Source organism: Lonchura striata, chromosome 3, assembly GCF_046129695.1.
Source record: "Lonchura striata isolate bLonStr1 chromosome 3, bLonStr1.mat, whole genome shotgun sequence".
In the NCBI taxonomy this organism is placed as follows: domain Eukaryota; kingdom Metazoa; phylum Chordata; class Aves; order Passeriformes; family Estrildidae; genus Lonchura; species Lonchura striata.
Window position 1 is genome coordinate 74,190,380 of NC_134605.1, and position 6,000 is coordinate 74,196,379.

Genomic DNA, 6,000 nt, shown 5'->3' on the forward strand with positions numbered 1-6,000 from the left:
GTATCTGCTCAGTACTACAGTATTGGCTGCCTGTAGTGTGATTAGCTCTGTGCAGAATGCTTATTTCTTTCTAAAACTTAATCTGTCTTGGGTGTTTTGTTTTGTTTTGTTTCAGCTCAATTTGCTTGTTGAGTTAACAAGAGACTCTGAGATCGTGATATGTCACTTATCAGTTTTCAGTGCAATGAAGTCTGCTGCAGCAGAATGTCTGAATGTCTTGGGTTCTTGATATTCACAATATTTTAACATTTTCAGCACCTACATACAGAGCGTTGCAAGTGGTAGTTACAAACCAGCGGCACTGAAATAAACACAAGATGCAAACCTGTGTGGTCGTACCAGCCCGAGCTGCCGCGGGTGTGGGCCCATGCAGAGCTGAACTCCTGGTGCATCCCAGACCGTCTGGGGAGGCTGTCCTGGGCCTGGGTGGAAAAAGAGAGCACCCAGCCAGCACAAGAAAGGCCCTGCAGGGGACCAGGGCTGTCTCCAGATCTCTGTTCCTGGGAAATGGGGGTTCAGCCAGTGGAGGAAAGTCTTGGGGTTGCGGTTTTTTTGGAGGTATTTGGTCTGGCATGTGGGGTGGTTTGCCTTCAGTAAAATAGAAGCCATTTGGTGAAATGGTGGGATTTGAGCCCCCTGCCTTCTCAGAAAAAGGGAGCCCTGTGGGAAGGCGCTGGCAGAGGTGTTCTCAGGGCCTTGGGACCTGCCCCAGTCCCGCTGGCTCAGCTGTGCACTCGTTTGCTGGGGATGTGCAGGGGACAGGGAACAGCTTTGGAGGCTGCGGGATGCCTGGCGCTGGGCTCGCACCTTCCTGCAAGCCTGAGGGCAGGAACAGGAGCTGCACCATGCTCACACAGCATGGCCAGAACAACCCCACAGGTGTCCCCCTCTGCGGGACCACGTCGTGGGTCTGCTTCTGTGCCACGGAAAAGTGACAGAGCTTTGTCCTGTTATCCAGCATGCCTGAACTGGAGGGATTGCCAGTCTGAGAGATTGCACACCACACCTCCCCAGCGGAAGGAGGAGGGGAGGCAAATAGCATGTCTCCCAGATTTCAGGGGTTTGCAAATAAACCATGGATTTACCGGGTGGTAGTTGGTAGTTTTTTTGGGTTTTTTTAAATCCCATGCAGACGACAGGACAAGCAACACTTTTAACGTGGGACTTAGATGTTTCTGTGTGTATATTTAAAAAAACAACAGCAAAAAAACAACAAACAAGAAAACCCCAAACATAAAAAGCAAACAAAACCCAAACAAACAAAAAACCCAAACAAGCGAACAAGTGAAAAACCGAACAAAGCAAACAAACCAAAACCAAACCACCAAAAAAAAAAATTTAAAAGGAAGGGAAGACAACAGGCGTACTCACGACTTTGTCATCCCCCTCCCAGAGGCACCATGGGCTCCAGCGGCCTCTCCGATGGGTGTCCCTGAGGCAGCCCGGCCGTCCTTGCGCGCAGGGAGAGCGCGGGCTCTGGGATCGGGGAGGGGGATGCGGGATGCGGGATGCGGGTTGCGGGATGCGGGTTGCGGGATGCGGGATGCGCCCCTGCCCTTCCCCGGGGAGTCCCCAAGGCGGCGCCGGCGGCCGCTGGGGGGCGCCCGCGCTCCACGCTCGGCCCCGGCCCCAATCCCGGCCCCAATCCCGGCCCCAATCCCGGCCCCAATCCCGACCCCGCTCCCGGCCCCAATCCCGGCCCCAATCCCAGCCCCAATCCCAGCCCCAGCCCCGGCCCTAGCCCCGGCCCGTGCCGCCTTCCCCGGACCAGAGCGCTGCCCGCGCTGAGCTCGGCCCACGGAGCGGGGCGAGCCGATTCTCCGCGGGCGGCAGGAACAGGACCCCCGCCTCCAAACACGCTCCAAGCCCCAGCGCTGCCTGCTCCCCGTCAGCCTCGACCCTGGGGAAGGTCGGTCCCCAGCCACGCCAGCGCGGAGCCGTTTATCAGAAGCAATGGGAAGCCGTCTCGCCCCTTGCTGCATCTTGCGGGATTTCTCCTCGCGCAGGCAATTGGCAAAGGTTAGGAAGGCGTCTTTAGATCCCCTATAATCCCAGTTTAAATATTAAAAGTATAAGCAGCCTAGGCCCAATATTTACCTATGTAACTCCATAGATTTCCCTCCAGACCTGGACTTCTAAGAATTTAAGGGATGGTTTGCGTTTCTTCCTTTTTTTCCTTCCCCCATCTCTTCTTTATTTTCCCCCCATCCCTTCGAATTTATTTAACAAACTAACCTGAAGAGGAAGAGGGGAAAGCCAACAAAAAAAGGGCAGTATTTTTATGACCGAGAAATAGCCAGTCTCCCTGTCTGTAATGTGAAAGGAAGGCGAGATTCCATCCCCGTCGCCCGCTTTGTCATCGTCTGGGTTTAAGTGGCCGCCACATCAATACAAAAGACCAACACACACACATCCCAAAACTCGACATAAAACCTCAATTGGCTCAATAGTGAAGATGGGTATTTCAATAATGAAATAACCTCCCTGCTCTGGTGGGGTCTGGGTTCCACTCTGTACCCCCACCGTGCTTCGAACTACAACCGCCAAGGAAAAGGGGGGAAAAATCCTTCACGAAAGTGTCTAAGATAAAACTAAGTCTCAAACGGGATTAAGGTTTTAATTACAATTCCCTATCGAAGTGACATGTTTGATGAACTGATCCTATCAATTAATAGTAACCTTAATTTAAAACTTATGAAATAGCTTTGCGTGAAGTATATGTCAGACTATTTGTTTTTCTTTTTAGGGAAAAAAAAAAATAAAGGTTACTGCTACAACCACAAAGCACCAAAGCACTAGCAGAAGAAATCATAAAGAAGAAACGTGTTGCTTTGGCTAGAAGTAATTACTTGTGAACGCTTTGGGGGTGTTCTGTCTGGTGGTGGTGGTGGTGGATACAAAAAAATGGAAGTTCTTTTAGAAAGGGAAAATAGATGGATGTTTCTACCCGCCAACGATATAATTTCATAATAATTTTGGCCCACGCTATATTAAAGAGAAAAACAAGGTAATTGGAACATGCATCAACAGTTTTCCACGAAATAAGAGTTAAAAGAAGTAATAGAACTAATCACTGTCTCCTCAAATCAAGTAGAAAACATTTCAATGCACTAATTAGAGTAATTAGAATAATAAGACTGCCTATATGTGGTAAGACAATGTGTACAAACAACTTTATTTAATGTATACTGGTAATCAGCGATGCGTGCGTGCTTGAATGCTTAGTGCAATAAAATTCACCCCCGTCCGCCCAAACAATCAAATACAAATTAGTTTAATGATTGTGCCTGCTTGAACGTCTTAGAAATCCACAGGCAGAGGGAAATAAATAGCACCATCCTTGTTTGTACGTCTCCCCTACTGACCAAGGAGCTGATGCCTCCATGGACTTGGCAATGAATGACTGTAGACATGAATGAATCAAGGAGGGAAAGAGAATTAATGAATGAGTCAGGCTGGCTAAAAACAAGTCCTAACTTTTAGTCGGGCGCCTCTTACAACTCCCGGGACGGGAGGAGACGGGACGGGGAAGAGGAGGGGGAGAGCGGTCTCGTCATCACTTTTACAAGCTGCCTCTGCCTGCCAGGATTTACCGCCGTGCGAGGAGGAGGGGGAGAAAAACCGGCCGCCAACTTCCTACCGGCCCGCTCTCTTTTTATTCTTTAAAAATGACATCTGTGTGGACAGGCCCAGGGACACGCGGGGCGGTACAGCTCAGCCCGGCCGGGCGGGACGCTGCGGCCGGGCGGGGGCTGGAGCCCGGCGCTGGGACGGCCCGCAGCGCCCCGGCCCTGCCGGAGAAGCGATGGGGCTCCGCGGGTGGCCCCCACGCCCTGCATCCCCACTCGCGAAGGGAGCCAGAGCTGCTTCGGGCCGGCAGCGGCTCTGCCTCGGCAGGAGCACGGAGGGGGCCAGGCAGACACGGCCCAAAACCGCGGCGTTTCTGGGGCGAAGGGGTCCTGGCACCCCCGCCCCAGCCGCCCGCGCCCCGGCCGGGGAGCAGCGCCCGCCGCCGGCCCGCCGCTCCTCCCGGCAACGCTGGCACAGTTTCGGCCACTCTGTTGCCGCTGTCCTTGCCTCATCCCTCTCTCCCTTTGCCCGCCGACGGGAGGGCAGGGTCCGACGCCTGCGTCCCGCGGGGATGCTCGGTCTGGCGGCGCTGGCACCGGGCCGCTGCGGGGCCGCGGTTGCGGGGGAAGGGGCTCCGCGCCGGCACGGGCGGCCTTCCCGTCCCCGAGGGCCCTGCGTGAAACCCCGGCACTTGCCCGAGTTTCGGAGGTATTTACAGGGAGTTTGCAGGGAGAGATAAACGATTCGAAGGAAGAGACCCACAGCGTGGGCCAGGCCACGGGCCGAGGCCGACTGCAGCGTGAGAATCCACGCGCTGCAGCTGGGACTCGCCTGCCAGGGAGCCCACTTGTTTGGTTTATAGTTTGATGAGAAGCCGGGTATGAAGATGAGTCTTTGCTTTTTGTTTTACCATTTCTGCTAAAGAAAGCTTTGGCTTTGCTCTAACTAATTTTCCCAGAAGTGCCCGCTCCCTCAGCATCGCCCGGCAAACTTGCTTCTGCGGAACATCTTCCTACATCCCCGACGGCAGCCCGGCCGTACTCGGAGCACAGAGTGCCAATTTAGTGTATACAACTCTGAAAATTTGGATTTTTATCTTTTCTGTCTCGAGATTTAAAGCCAGAGAGGCATCCAGGTCGCATTCCTTCCAAAACGCACAATAAATAGACACCCGCCCGCTGGAGCAGGGGAAGTGGGAGAACCACGATTCCCAAGACAGACCCCAGCGCCTAGGCTCCGTTCTGGACGCAGCAGAAGGCCGTCGCTGCCCCGTCTACTGACAAAAAGCCGCGGGCAGTTTCCTTCTTTCCTCACCCTGTACTCCTTGCTCCACAAGGCGCTGCCCAAGCTCTGGCTGGGGCTCCCCCTATGCCCGCCACCCTCCCCCAGTGCTGTATCTACGGCTAGAGGTTTAAGCTGGACTAAGCCCAGCTCTCCCGCCCGCCGGTGATCGCTCTACCCTGGGCCTCATCGCCCACCGGAGGCCGTCGCCTCCCTTTCCCGTCCTCTGTCCCCCTCACCGACGGCACAGCAACAAAGAGCCACCAAACCTCCAACAACGCGGCTTGGGACAGCCCCGAGGCCTGGGGCGGCCCGGCAGGCAGGGGCAAGCAGCCGAGGGAGAGGGTTTTCCCCCACCAGATCAGCCGGAGGGCGAGGAGCAGCCCCAGGCTGTGGCCAGGAGGCCGGGAAGGCGCAGCAGCCGGGACCGTCCCGCCCTACCCCCGCGCCCGGCGACGGCCAGAAGCGCGCTCGGAGCCGCGGCACCGGAGAAGGGGCCACGGACTGACACTAACAAAGCCCGACGGAGAGACACCACGGCCTCTGCACCCGCCAAGGCTCTCAAAAGCTGCCCGGCCCGAGAGTAACACCTGGCTGGACACCATCCCGGCCTGCCCCGCAACCTGGGGAATTTGTAGGATGATTTCCCCTTCCTCTGCTTCTCTCTTTCCAAACCCCGTCCCCCACTGCCCACTCTCAGGAAAGACGGCGCAGCTGGGTGGCGGCAGGAGCTCCCCGGGTAGGGCAACACCGACTACTGCCTCTCGCCCCTGCCGGGCTGGAGACACTGGGGGTGACAATCAAGACTGACAGACTTGAGGATATACAGCCTCCTCTCGCCTTCCAGTTTCGGCCTCCACCAGAGAGAGAGAGAGAGAACCGAGGAAACAGGGCTTTTATTGTTGACATCTGACCTACGACAGAGCGTCCCTGCCTGGAAATGAGAGCGAGGGACCCCGGGGATCTGCCTCACACCCTGACATCCATCTGAAGAAGGAGCATCCTGTGGCTACTCCATTTCCCCGTCTCCTTTCTTTTAAAAGAGATCGAAAGAGATAAAAAGAATGACCCCCGAACCAGCCAGCCTCCCCATAACCACTCCGGAAGGACGAGAGAAGTCTCTCCCGTAAGGTCGGCCTCTCGCTGGGC